The sequence below is a fragment of the Neopsephotus bourkii genome, unplaced genomic scaffold, assembly GCF_033783945.1.
Source record: "Neopsephotus bourkii isolate Nb327-2 ecotype Australia unplaced genomic scaffold, CSIRO-AGI_Nbou_v1 NB_1154, whole genome shotgun sequence".
NCBI classification, from domain to species: Eukaryota; Metazoa; Chordata; class Aves; order Psittaciformes; family Psittacidae; genus Neopsephotus; species Neopsephotus bourkii.
The window spans coordinates 3,535,236-3,549,188 of NW_026901640.1; the positions used below are offsets into that span (position 1 = coordinate 3,535,236).

General features: G+C 41.5%; 1 protein-coding gene across 6 annotated transcripts in view; it reads left to right on the top strand.

The window, feature by feature from the left end:
• Positions 1 to 13,953, top strand: part of SPECC1 (sperm antigen with calponin homology and coiled-coil domains 1) — an 83,813-nt gene that overhangs the window by 24,473 nt on the left and 45,387 nt on the right. The gene's annotated exons all lie outside the window — the stretch shown is intronic.

The window sequence follows — 13,953 nt, forward strand, 5'->3', positions numbered from 1 at the left end:
CACAAAAGCTGCCAGTATCCAGTCACCAGAAGAAATGCTGCCCTAAGGGAAAGTTAAACTTTAGGCTGGAAAGTATGGCTGCCCACATCCCCAGCCCCTGAAATCTCATTGCACTGGCCGTTGCCAGCTATAGAAGTTATGCTGGAGCTAAACATGTTACTATCATTTGTGGAGGGATGGTACTGATAACAAACTAAGGGAGGGGTGTTTAATGGCACAGAGGGGTATGCTGTGAACTTCTAACCAGAGTGTGAGAAAACTGACTTTGATTTTGCAGGGCCGGCAGTGGGACTTGAACAGCTTTCTACTGTTAACATCGATGATAAATGAGCATGCAGATCCCCTGTGGGCTTTGAAAATCTCTTTCATCCTTTGTTTTCTCTTGTCCTGTGTTTTATTTAATTTTTTTATTGAAGGGGAAAGATTTATGCTTCTGTTGCACCTAAGCAGTTGTAAAACTATTCCCGGTTTTTACGTGTAGACTGTACTAACTTTTGTTTTAATGTCTTCACTGTTCATAAGGTATGAGTATGCTTGAAAAATGCATTTTGTATCAAATTACATGCTCAAAACTTTTGTTGTGAAAAAGTTTCAGGAACATTTCCTGCTGACAACGTAAATTCTGACCACATATTCCTTGTTGTGTGTGAGGGCTTTAGAGGATAATGTAAAGACAGCTGGAGCAAGAGTTTGTGTTGATTTCTGGCAACTAGGATGCAAACCCGTGTTTTTCACATTAGAATGCAGTACGTGGAAGTTTCTGGTGTTGGGCTTTGTTTCTCTTTGAATGAACTTAATTCAGCTGTACTTCAGGAATACCTGTATCTTGAGTAACTGTGGTACTCTAAGTTCAGTCCTTAACCCCAGGAATCGGCCTCTTTATTGATCTAGCCCATGAGCCAGCTTTAACTACACACGATCAAGTCTTGACCTGTTTCCCTGAGCATGATCCTCAGGGTCATCTTGTTTGTTTTTCTTTTCGGGGGACTTTATGGACACTGTATGGTAGATCTATAAGTCTTTCACCCCAAACTTACCATCTTGGGGTACTGGGGACAGGTTTTTAAAACACTTCTTCTTCCTGTTGATACCACTGGACTCTCAAGTCTTTAAAAATCTCATCCTAAATGCCTCTGTTATGATACAGGCAATAGTCTAGAGTAAAATACTTCTTTTCATATACTTAATGAGAGTATGATGTACTGCAACAGCTTTTCCTGTTAAGTGTACATAGAAATACCCAGACATGGGGATGCATAGCTTTTGGCTAACAAGGCTACAACTTTATGGCAAAGATGTATTTTACTTTCAAACCTAAATAAAATACAGGTCCCAGAAGCATCACTTCCAGAGTCTGATAGTGCCCATGTGAATGATGCTGACTCCTCAGCTAACCATCAAGATTCAGAATACAAAGATACAGCTGTGCTAACCCCAGGTTCTGGATCTGCTGGTCAGTGCTGTCAAGGACCAGGAAGGCAGTCATTGGCCCCAAGCTCAGCAGTTTGAAGTGAGAATGTTAATGCAGAGGAATGGGAAAGAAATGTAATAGCTGAGGGAGTGATTGTGGAGAGATGTAAAACAAAAGGAAGACATCCCACACTGCATCCTTCTTGCAAAGTAATCCATTGCTGGTGTCTAATGGGTATGTTTTGAACGCAATATTGACAAGACTGCAACAGCCCAATATCATCTCTTTTAAGTTAATCCACACGTTCCTGGGAGTGTAAGAGTGTCCAGAAAGGATTTCTTGCAATAATGTTATAGGCTTTTCCCGATTTAAAACTTGTTTTAAACCGCTTTTGCAGTCATTTCTAAGAACTTTGTGGTTCGTGGTCTAAGTTTGCATCATGCTTGCCAAAACTGCTGGTGGCAAGCGGTCACTTTTCCTGCTGTACCCAAGTACTCTGGATGTTCATATTTATAAAGCACATGGAGGTTTTAGAATAGAAACACCTATAAAGTAGTACAGAAAAAGATGTCAAACAACAAAGAATATTGCTGCAGTTTGTCAGTACAGTTAGTTTTCTGCTTTTGAAACTGGCTATCCCAAGCTAAAGGAACCATTAGTATATACAAACACAGGCCAGAGCACCTGTGGAAGGAACAGTCAGAACATTTCGTGGGAGTTGGGTGCACTGGTGTTATCCAGTGCACTGTATTTATTCAGAGAAAGCCTTTCAAATATTAGTTTGCCTTGGAAACAGTGAGGCAGCCTGTGTTTCCAAACAGGAGTGCTGAGATTCCTTGACTCTGGTTGACAGGGTGACCATGGGGTTTTGTTTATCCTCAAAACATCTGCAGGTGATCTGATGATCGGTATCGTTGGGAAGAGGTGGAAAAAAAAGACTCAAAACATACAAAAACTTTCTTGAAAGCAGCACTTGAATGGGAAATGTTAACTTCTCTACTTGGAACAAGGTGGTGATGGGGTTATCCAAGGGTTAGACTTTTTCTGGGGCTGTTCTTATTTGTAAAACATGCTTACATGGCTTGGATGAGAACATCTACTGTCAGTGCATACACTGAGCCTGTATTGCTCTGTTTTGCTATGTCTGTTTTGTCCTTGCCTACTGGTGGCTTCATTTTATGTTTGAGGAAGGGATACTTCAGTGTAGGATATATAGGTTGTAAAATGACACTTTAAAGATTAAAGGGTATTATACGTTATTTCTTGTGATTGCTGTTTTTCTTGGGATGTGTAGCCAGATCTTTTCTGGGTGCTCTTTAGTCCTCTCATCTGCTTCTATTCCTTTCTCCTCCTAAATATGGGAGCTATTCATTTTCACTCTGTCGTATGTCAGCGCACCATTTCTGCCAAGCCAAAGCTCAAGAGAACAGATGAGTTTAATGATGGGGGGGGGGGGGGGGGGAAGGGGGGGGGAAGAGAGGGGCAGCAAAGCTAATGAATCATATAACAGCTTTCATGGAAATACCGACAGCAAGTCATGTCCCCCTCAAGCTCGGGCAGCAAGCCATAGGCCTTTTGTTCCCAGCGGAGCCAACAAACCACAATTTGCTCTCCAGTGGATAGTTTAATTCCTTAGTCACCTCTTCCTCCCACAAGCCATTCTTGCAGGGGGGGTTTTACAAATGCTCTTATTCTTCAGAGCAGTAATACACTGCTGATTAAACTGGTATTGAAGTAGTTTATTGTCCCCTGGAGGGTAATTTTTACTTGAAGGCTTCTCTTCCAAGGCCAGTTAGGGCCAGCTCAGTTGATTAGTGTTGTGATGTGACCTGACTGGCCTGACATTATTAAATCATTTCAGAAATACCCACAAACAGATGTCAAATGGCAATAGTCTCTTCTGCTCTGCAGGCCAGTGGAATGAGTACAGCCAAGAGACTATGTCACAGTTTGGAATGGCTTCTTAGAGGAATTTAGTCATGAGAATAAGTAACTTGCTGCCTCCAAAATTCTCTGTTTGAGGCAGAGTTAAGTGCTAATCTGAGGTCCCCTGATTGCAAGATGAGAGGCCAGTGAATGCTCAAATAATGGAAGAGATCATCAGTAAGTTCTGTGCTAAGGCAGGGGTCTTGACAACGGTTTTCAGCATTGGCTGCATGTGCTGAGTGGGAGTACTTTCCCTGTGGGCAGGACCAAAGCTTTTACAAGAAGAACTTTTAGGGCATGGCAGGCAGCAGGATGTGGTTTATGCGTTTTGTTTAGTGTTAGATTGTTTTGCTGATGAAAATTAAAGCCAGTCTTGGATGAAGGCAGGGAGCTTGTGCTGGGAATCTTACTGAATGGGCTGCTCAGCACAAGCTTGTCCTGTCTTTAGTGCTCTGCTTTTGCCCTAGTGCTGGTTGTGTGATAAGGAAACAGCCAGTGGATAGTTGTGATTGTTGGTTCTGACACAGCATTAAATGACTCAAATGAGGGGAAAGGGTGAAAGGAGGGAACAGTGCTGGCCTTGGAGGAAAAGTAAACCTTACTTCTCTTGTATTTGGCTTTGAGATCTTCAATATTATAAAGCTAGCCAAAGAAATTTGAGCAAGTATTGCGCCTTGGTCTTCCCACTGAAACCTCCCAGAGCCCTGGAGGCATTCAGGAGTTTATTCAGAAGCAGTCCTGTGTTTTGGAGCTGCTTCTACTGTATCAGCAGAGTGATTTCTCACATTTATTTTTTTTTAATTCCTCCTGTATTTTATTAATTTACTTTTCAGAAAATCTGATTTCCATTGGCATTGTAGCTTTCAGAACAACACAAAATTGTAAAACTGAAGCAAAGTAGATATCTTGGTTTCTTTGGCACTGTATTGCTTGACAAGGACTTAATGTGATTTTTTTTTTTTGTGGTTCTCAGACTGCCACTAGCAAGTTGACAAATCTTTGATGCTTTCATTATCTTTTTGATACTTTCCAATGCTGTATCTCCAAGCAATTTGAGTATGATACAAAACTGAGGATCACTGTTGATAGTAGACACTGATAGATTTTTCCATGCATCAACTTTTTTCTTCCCATAATCTGAAGTAGGTGCATTCACATATTCTCTGAAACATTCCATCCATTATATTTCATGGAGCAGTAATGAAGCATCAATAGATCTGGATTTCATGTTCAGAGGCAGAGTACTCTGTCCTTGTGTGATCCGTGCTCATCAGTCAGTTCTCTTAGGCTACAGCATTATGTCAGAACTGCCGTTTTCTGCCCTTTTAATCAGTCTGTGTAGCACGCAACTAACAAACTCTGTGTTTTTTATCAACAATGAAGTTTAAATGTAAAGCTCTTAAAGGCAGATTTGATTTTGATGACTGGAAAAATATATCCTTGGGAAAATTTAAGACTAGCTTGAGTTTGCAGGGTCCAGTTCTGTGCATGCACAGGGGATGTGTTGGCTGAAACAAGGACAGACATCTTTCCATTTGTTACCAAGATGAAAGACTTATCTAGGCTTTATATCTTGACTGGAATGTGTTCAGTTGATTGTAGAAAATACTAGAGACTAAGTAAATGTGTCCCTGTCTTGTGAGCAGCGTTATATTCTTCCCATATTCTTGTCCTGATGGATGCTTTGGTGTGAACTGCTAAATATCATGAGTAAAAGTATGATACTACTGAAGCAAGTAAGAATTTTACCAGTAACTCCAGTGAAGTCATATTTATTAATGTATGGAAAGGGGCTTTAGGGAGAGGGTGTAGTTAGATCATATAGTTATGTTGGCTGTCTATTCTTCCTTCCCCTACTGAATTGTAGTTTATCCTTAACCTTACTTTTGCATTTCCTTGCTATGGGCTGGTGAATAATATTCAGGATAACTTGATGAATGGTGGTTAGTTTTGGTTTTATTGCTTTCAAAGATCTGTTCCATTTCTAAACTAGGATATCATCTCAAAATATAAAGGCTGCTTCAAACAAAAGACAAAAGGGTTATTGAGCAAACTCTTAATCTTTGAGGATACTTCCCTTCTACACAGCTTCTGTCTCAGGACACGGTAGTAGGATTCTTGAATCCAGCAGAAAAACCTGTAAGGCCGTATGGTTTTCTTACAGGCTTTTAATTTTAACCTCTTTACCTTTTACAGGTAAAAGGAAATTTTGCCTTTTACCTTCATGGTTTCCTTTATATAGGTTTGTGCAAAAGCATCTTAATACACGTCTGATTTAATAGGACTATATGAGCACACAGAGATAATGCTCTTGAAATGCTGTGGAGAACAAGGTAGAAACTGATGATCCATTTAACTCTCCATCAGTCCTAGGCTTACAAGCTATCTTGCCAAGATTGAGAGGCACGAAGTTCTGATAGCATTTCTCCAGGTTTTCACGGAGCAAAAGCTGGTGAAGGTGAAGGTGTCAGAAGGGAAGAGACAGTGCTCCAAGAGACTGAGGATGTTTCTATAACCCCTATCTCCTAGATCTTCAGAAATGCCACTTTCATAAAGCCCTGTTTAGTTTGAAGAATGGACTAATCATGTTAGAAGTTACTCTGGGCCTCCTCCACACATAGTTTCTTTGAGGCTGCTTGACTGTGGAAAATCTTTGACTGATCTTTTAATTAAAAGCTCTTCTTTTTACTAAGGAGTTAAGGATATTTCTGCTTTGAAGTGGGCAACTTTTTATAGATAAACATCTCATTATGTTATGAGATTTCTTCCTCTCCCCTTCTGTCTCATTTCTTTCCTTGATGCGTCTCACCCTGTGTTGGTAGTCTTAATGACTTGAGCCCAGTTCCCAGTATGAGCTGTTGAGGACTGCTGGCTGGCTCCCTTATCGCTATACTAGGCAGAGCTAAAGCTCTGGATGGATTGTGGAAACTCAATTCCAGTCCTTTCTCCACCCCCTCACTGAGGCAGGCTGGAAAGGACAATAAAACTGGGTTTATTATGTGGTCATCACATTTTAGTAAACAAAAGGCACTTGTAATACCAGTGTAATGCATACTGGTTATTAAACGTTGTATTTAGAAAGAAAAGCCTCTAGCTTTTAAGTTCTGCCCTCTGTTTTAGGGGAGGAGGATTGTCCTTTCATGTTTCCAGTTTTGATCCTTTTTCCCCCACTCTTTCTGGATTTAGCAGGGTTGGAGAATTCATGAGGGAAGAAGTTATTTTGGCTCAGTCAACCCTGGCCTTTTGGCCAACTGTGGGGCAGCATTCCTGAACTGGAGGGTTCAGGTCATGGTTTCCTAACACAAAGCACTCAACAGCAGTGCTGTGTAAAGGCATTTTCTGCTGCTCCATTCCTCTGTAGTGGCTTGCTGCTCCCTCAGTGGAATAAGCTGAAGTGTTTATGGGAAGGGCAGTAAATTAGATCAGGATCTATCTGCCTTGAACAAAGAAGGCAAAAGGGAGGAAAAATTCCCATGCAGATATTGGCCAGATTAGTTTCAGGACTGAATTCATAGCATGGCCTCATGAATAGTTCCACAGGTTGATTAAATGAGCATCCTAATTGCGCACATGCTGATGTTGAGCATTTCCCTCACTTAGAATTGCTATTTAGTTACCTTTTGTGCTTATAGATGGGGATGTCCGGTAGATTGGGGAGCTTAGATGTGTGATCCGTAACACCTTGTCAAGAAGGAGCAGAGTTGTTCTCACTCTTCTTTCCTACTGGATTCTTGGACCAAGAGGTTTTAGGTAACTTTTCTTCAACAACTTCCAGCCACAGATCAGCTGTTAAGGTTCAGTTGGGATAGCGATTGTATATGCACTGTACATGGAGGAATGTGTCTACTCACTACTCTGATGACTGTTATTAACTGAATTTGTATGGTTAGATTTAGGGTTGGGTTTTTGTTTTGCTTTTTAATTTCCTGTATTTCTTGAAACACTCAACACATGGATCTAGCAAAACTGTGTTTTCCAGCAATGGAAGTTCAGCTGTCTTGTCACCACTGTTAACCCAGTAATGACTGAGTGATGAGCTTCTGGCATAGATGAGCTGGGAAGCTGTTTTCTGAGCTGAAAAGTATTGTCTGCTTCTCTGCAAGCTGGAATCAGGAAAATCCTGGGGTTCTTACTCCAGCTAGGACTTATTTATCTTGAGAATAGCCCTGGTACAGCCATACAAGTTGAAATTAGTTTTCTGCTATATTCTGCTATGAATCCACTGCTATTTCTGAACAGCCCCTTCCTGAAGACAGTATTAGTAAACTTCAAGGATGCCCCCAGAGCAGTTGCTCACCACTTTCTGGCCAGCATACCAGATCAAAGTACAAATTCCTTATTTCAGGGAAGCACCAGAGGTTTAATCTTCATTCACCGAAAGATGTGTATTTATGGATATTTTTTTATTTAACAGTTGGCTCAAAGCTCACTTTGCTGTGGGTAAGAGATGATTATACCTGATGGAATCTCATTTTGACAGGTGCTCAAGCAGGAAGTGTTCCAGGACAAACAAAATCAGGAAGTGTCACAGCACACAGAAATCCCTATAATTTTGGTGTGCTCATGTCACAAATATACAGAGTTGAGGCCCTCTTAAGGAATATAAAAATCATGTTTTTTCTAATTATGAGCTGTGTTGGTTGTGGAAATAGTCAAATTGGCTAAAAAGAAGCAGCAAGTAGGAAATTTCTGGATTTTTGCAACTTTCACCACATTAATTTTGGGATGATGCTGTATACTGAAAGCTTTAGTCATCCCTTTTGTGGGGGTACACAGGGGTATAGCTTGCAGGTGACTTAAGTGTTTGGCAGGCCCACTGGTATTAACAGTCCCCAAAAAAGTAGGCTTGAGTTGACCAGGGGGACATTCCAGTAAGTAGGGTATAGAGTTTCTCTGAACATTTGCTAGACCATTTGCTTTGGATGTCTCAGTGTTTGTTATGCCAGGTTGCTGGGTACTCCAGGAATCCAAAGCAGGGGTAGATTGCAATGACACTCGTAACCTACACCCATGTTGGCAGACATGATGTGCATTGTTTGGTTATTCCGTGGGGGTTTGCATAGCTCACGATCCAGTGGTGCCCTCATGATGCTCTTGGAGCCCAGTGAAGCCTCTTGGGTGCTTCTTGATTCTCAAGCAGATTGGAAGGTGGAATTTATATCTGTGAAAGCAAATGCACTTATGCATAGAACCAATCTTGCCTCTTTTCAGCTTTGCCTTTGTACTTCACAGTCTTTGGTCCTTAGACTTCTGAGCAAAAGTTCCATCTCACAGTAGAGCCTGAAGCTGCTTTGTGCTGGGTACAAAACTGCGTTATATTCAAGACAGGCATATCCAAGCTTGGGTTTTCATTTAAGACTTAACAAACCTTCAGAAAACCGAAATAAATAGCTTAAGAAATGCTCAGAACTCTTTTGTGTGGACATAGGCATGTCTCTTGGGGTAGAAAAGTTTTTAACTACTCCTGCTGTTATTCAGAGAGGAATTGTATGTGAACAGGCCCATAAAGAGGAACGTAAGTCAGCTGAAAATCACAATGAGACTTTGTGAACAGGGTTTTGATCAGATCTAGTCTCATTTACCTTCTGAATGCGTCCTTGTTTCCACTGTAATAGCACTGAGCTGTGGCAATGTGAACTTGAGCTTCAGTTCTTGCTGTTGTGGCTGTGCTAAGAGCTTGCGACCACCAGATGCTAAGAGCTGATCCTCTTCTGTTTATGTTTTAACACGTGAAAGTTATGGATCAGGGTGAGTCCAATATGCTAAAAATAAAATACTTGTTATCTTTAAGAAATTCCTTAATTGTGAAGCAGGTTCCCTGGGTACTTTCTCTTGTAAAACCACATTACAATTTATTGAAGGAGACAATGCAAATAGGGCCTTTTGTGGATTCTAAGAGTACTGGACAGCTTTATTCTGCAGCCATCTCCTTGTCTTGTTTTAAAGCTAGGTGGAGTCAAAGATGAACCTTCCCAAAGAATTACCAATCTGCACAGGTGTTGGCTCTGACTAATACTTTGCAAACTCACTGACCCAGGGCAACCATGACTGGCCAAGCCTAGGTTCACGTTGTTCACTGTTGCATAAAGTCAAGGTAGCAAAGAGCATCATCTTTCTGCAGGACAACCCTAAAAGATGTTATTGAGGATTATCCAAAGGAGTATCCAACACCGGTCACTGAAAAATACTGACAGCTAACCTGTTCAGCTCATTCCCTTGGTATATCAAGCAGATCAAGCTGGAGTAGTTTGTCACAGTATAATAGCATCATTCTTTACCCTGACTTTCACCTAAGCTGATAGTGGATCAGAGGTTTTGGACATCTCGCTCTCAAGATACAAAGTTCCAAACAGTTTAAGCCCTCTCATTCTGACCCCCAAGAAGCACTTGTAACTTAGAGTTGGAGCTTGGAACTTGGAACTTAGAATTGATTCAGGTCTTCTTCGTGAGCTGATTTAGTTACATGCATCCATTCAGTATGTGTTATCAAGCTGTCTGTTGGTGTGCCCAGAGGTTTAAGGATCAGAGTATTAGCCTCTGTCTTCTGCCACGCTAGTTGTTACCTCTGTGTAGATACCTGTGTGAGAGCACAGCAGCCTGGGATAGGGGTTGCTGTTATATCTGCCCTCCTTTTCAGCAGTTATATTTGCTTTTTCTTATGCCACCATGAAAAGTGTCAATGTGTTTCCTGTTAATTGGGGTATCAGATCTCTGGTTAGCAGGGAAGTTGCATTTTAGCTGCTTCATTTGCTTAAACAAAGGAAAAAAACATGGGGGGGAACCAATGAAGTAGATGTGTGCAAGCCTCTGAAATTTTAAATGAAGAAGTACTTTGAAGTGTCAAATATACACTAATCCTTCTTCTGTGCTTTCTGGTCATCATTTCCCAGAGGACATTCCTAGTTCACTCTTAATCAGGCTCAGTATCAATCTCAGGATCAATGCTGGAGCAGGAGGAAAGTGATCTGCTGGGTCCCCTGGGCTCTCAGTTAAGCTTTGAGCTCTTAGTGGCTTAGGCACTTCTGAAAAATGGATTTTAAGCACCAAGTCAATTAGGTTCTTAAACTTCAAGTTGACAAAAGACAGAAACTATGGCTGGGCTCCCTGGAACGTGTAGTTCTTTATTGTAGGGAGTCAATGGAGTGTGATGGCTCCAAGTTAATACCGTCTTTTCTGATTTGGCTGTGACTAAGTTCAGATCAACAATGTCGTGAAGTCACATCTTAATGCATTAAGTTGTTTGTTCTGTGGCTGGAAATCATCAGAGTGGTACTTTAGGGACTGAAGTAATTTTGAAAATGGCCCATAAGCTGCCATTACCTGCCTTGTAACACCAGCTTGTAAATCTGTTGTGAAAGTCTGACTGTTCAAAGTCCAGTACTATTCTAGATGTCTTCAGGCATCCCAGTTGCTCTCTGTCTGCCTCTTGAGCAGAGGTCGAGTCTCCCACAGGTACCATCAAATCTTTCAGCTCATTGAAGGTATTTTAAAGGTACCAAAAGGGCATCTGTATTTTGTCTTCTACACTAAGTGTCATAAACCAGATGGGAGTAAGGTACACCTGTGACCCAGGTTTGTTTTGCTTGGGAAGCTCAAAGTTGGCTAAAAATTGTAAAAGGACCTTACACAATCAAGACTGAGCACCTCTGAGTACATGCCTGCATTACTGATGTGATGCTGTGTGTTGTTAATGCTGCTCTGGATCCTCAGCAAGACTTGGCAAGGCCTAAGTGCGGTCATGCTGAGTCCAGGATCTACTGAAACCACAGTCAGAGGATAAGATGAAAACCAAAACTGATAAGGACCTATTTCAGCTAAACCACATGTGATAGAGCGCAGCAAAATTGTATGGGGAGGTTTAATAACACTTTATTTGCTATACAAGCACACGTTCATAGTGTTCTCTTTACTTAGCCATTCTGCTAGATGCTTACAGGCCACTTGATTTACACTAACCTTTTTCTCAAGGTATAACAGCAATTGCTTTTCTATCTGAGGCTTGGGAATTGTGTCAGATGGCAAAATTTATTGAGTATCTTAGCAAATGGGAACAGAATTCCACAACAATGCAAGAATCAGTCTCCTGTTGGCAGGGAGGCTGTGGGTTAGCCCACAGCTTCTTGTTTCTACCTCTTTTGTTTCACTGCCCCTTTCTGAGATGGAAGAGGTGGCAAAGAGACACAAGACAGTGAAAATACCGTCTGTTGTAAATGCAGGAGCTGAAATGAGAGAGATTTAACAGTCATGGAGCAGCAGATAATCATGAGCCTGCAGACTTGTCTGCAGGCAACAGTTTGCCTTTTTGAAATGCATGACTTTAATGTTGCAGAGTGCTATGAATAGCTTTCTTTTATTTCTTGTTATTTTGCCCATGACATTTAAATAAGGTATCCATTGTTTAGAAACATCACACCAAAGATGCATCTGTCTTCATGGTTTAATCTTACATGACGGAAATGCTTTGTGAAATGAGTAGATGATCAACACACTTAAATTATACAGAGGAACTCCACATGCAGGAGACTTAATACCTACTGAAACCATGGAAGGATGACTTACTAACATGTTTTTTGAGTATGTTAAAGGAAATGTGTTTTTAGTGTTCTTAGCTTAACAGTTGACGGGGTTAAAACTTAGGAAGAAAGTACAAAATGGAACATTCCCTGTAAATCTAGTCCCTGGAACAGCAGGAGCCCATGGCATTAACCTTTGGGTTAATAGTATGTTGATGGAGGGAAGGATTAAGAAAAGGGCAGGTTATGGGACACAAGTGGCACAAAGGCCAGAGGTGAATAATCTTGTATTGACTTCAGGTTTAAAAAATAGATTTAAGTTATAAATTAGAACATTTTGAAAGGTGTTTTCTGGGTCAGATGACGTCCTTCCCAACTGAGATTCTTTCTCTGCTCTGGGTTTGGAGAAGCAGATATTCGAACTCTTAATTCTGCGTAAGAGTCAAGTAGAATAAATGTAACCTCAGGGCTAGTGCTTTACTTGGAAGATGATGCTATGTGCTCTCTCAGAGCACTTGGAGTGTGAAGGCAGATAAACTTACGGAACCTTCATTCCCAAATGTCATGTATGGCCCCCCTGTGACTATGGTAAAATGTTTGCCGTCTCCTATTCCTTCCCCTGCTATCACTGCAATTACATTACCCATCCTGCATGGACTTCTGAACACCAGCCCTGTGTTCTACCTTGGGGGACTGGGAAATGGTTTTCTCTGTTTCAGTCTATTTTCTTCTGCTTGTGGATGCCCCTATGGGAGCTTATGCAGCAGGTGCTGAGAGCTTAGATCAAAAATAGATTATGTGGAAAAACTGAAGAGTAATCCTGATCCTTCTGTGAAAAACACTGTAGCAGTGCTCAAAATGGGATTAAAATGGCTGGAGATCATGGTGAGGGGTCAACTTTTATCTCATTAAAGTCCCACTTTGTTTCTGACTCCAATGGAAACTCAGTGAGTATTCCCTGGCAGAAAGTGGTGCAAACAAAGCTACACAGCAGGCTGCTAGCCAGGAGTTCCAGGTCCCTAACCCTTACTGACCTTGCTGGGTGAGTCCTTTCATTGCTCTCTGCTTCCCTGTCCAGTAACCTAGACTTAACAATTATGTGCTTCAGGGGATTTGAGTTAAATAGCTCTTCATTTTAAAGCACGTGGAAAATTATACGCTCTACATGCATGTTGAGGTTTAATCCCTCACACCTGAATAGCATGGCTGATGCTGAAAGTAGAGTCCTTGCTGGGTGCCAAGGCAAGGAACATGATGCTGAGGTCGCCTTGGTCTGATCAAAACAGGTTTTCAGGCAATAACTCTCACTGGAGTAATTCCCAGTTCCTCTGTAGGCAAGCTTAGCCCATTAGTAGAGTGAATGTAGACTGTGAGAATGGGAGGTTGGGTACGGTGTAGAGGGAATGAGAAATACATGTTTGATCAGAGCGTGGATGCATGAGGTGATGGGAAAGACTTAAAGTTAATGAGAGTTAAGCTACAGTTTGGGTAGGGTGGACAAACAGTGCGAACAGGAATGGGGAACCATAGCACCATTTTGACCAAGGATACTTAACAGTTTGGCTTTTGGTTGGGGATCTTATCTTCTTAAAACAGAAGATGTCCTTTGAGATGCAGAGCTGATCGTTCTTCTTTCCTACTCAAAACAAGCAGCACTTTCTAGGAAGTTCTGCAGGATTATAGCCGCTTTATGCAGCAGCATAAATCAACCCCAGATTGGGTTCTGCAGCTTGGCAGGCACATATCTAGCTGGAGTTTCCCATAGACCATAATCGAAGTAGGATGTGGATCAGGTCACCAGGGTGACTTGTACAGCCCTAAAGGCAGTTCCTGCATAGTGAGTGCTTAGGCCTGTGGGACTGGCAGTTGCATTTATAACTGCTACACTGCTCAAAGTCAAGGTCATTGAGAGGGGGAGTTGCCTATGAAATAGGCTTTAAAGTATTGCTAATACATGTTTTGGTGCTTTGTAATCAACACATGCATTCAGAGTTATTTCTCTCTGGGCTCTGTGACATTAGTATTGCGTGGCACTGTTTTGGAGAGCGGAGAGGAAAAATAAACACTTGTATGACATGAAAGAAACAGGTTGGTTATGGTTAT